Source organism: Lupinus angustifolius, chromosome LG08 (assembly GCF_001865875.1).
Source record: "Lupinus angustifolius cultivar Tanjil chromosome LG08, LupAngTanjil_v1.0, whole genome shotgun sequence".
Lineage (NCBI taxonomy): Eukaryota > Viridiplantae > Streptophyta > Magnoliopsida > Fabales > Fabaceae > Lupinus > Lupinus angustifolius.
In genome coordinates this window covers 15870690-15871384 of record NC_032016.1, presented here as the reverse complement: position 1 = coordinate 15871384, position 695 = coordinate 15870690, and the positions used below count along the sequence as shown (strand labels likewise).

Sequence of the window (695 nt, the reverse complement as noted above, 5' to 3'; positions counted from 1 at the left end):
AGTAGAATGAGGATGAGGATGAGGATAGGATGAGGATGAAAATGTGGATGAGGATACGGAGAGGATGAGGATGATGAGGAACAGGATGAGGATAGGATGATGACGTGAATGAGGATGAGGATAGGATGACAACGAGAATTAGGATGAGGATAGGATGAGGACGAGGATGAGGATAGGATGACAACGAGAATTAGGATGAGGATAGGATGAGGACGAGGATGAGGATAGGATGACAACGAGAATTAGGATGAGGATAGGATGAGGACGAGGATGAGGATAGGATGACAACGAGAATTAGGATGAGGATAGGATGAGGACGAGGATGAGGATAGGATGACAACGAGAATTAGGATGAGGATAGGATGAGGACGAGGATGAGGATAGGATGACAACGAGAATTAGGATGAGGATAGGATGAGGACGAGGATGAGGATAGGATGAGGACGAGAATGAAGATGAGGATTGGATGAGGACTAGAATGAGGATGAGGAAGAGGATGAGGATGAGCATAGGATGAGGATGAGGATAGGATGACAACGAGAATTAGGATGAGGATAGGATGAGGATGAGGTTGAGGATGTGGAGTAGGATGAGGATCATGATGAAGATAGGATGAGGACGAGGATGAGGATGCAGAAGATGATGAGGATAGGATGAGGACGAGAATGAGGATAGGATGAAGACGAGAATGAGAA

At 45.8% G+C, this 695-nt stretch overlaps 1 long non-coding RNA gene across 1 annotated transcript in view; it reads right to left on the bottom strand.

Annotated features, from left to right (window-relative positions):
* Nucleotides 1-456, bottom strand: part of LOC109354196 — an 18494-nt gene extending 18038 nt beyond the window's left edge. Inside the window, exon 1 of the long non-coding RNA XR_002108524.1 lies at nt 446-456. This is a non-coding gene — a long non-coding RNA (uncharacterized LOC109354196). The remainder of the gene's footprint in view (nt 1-445) is intronic.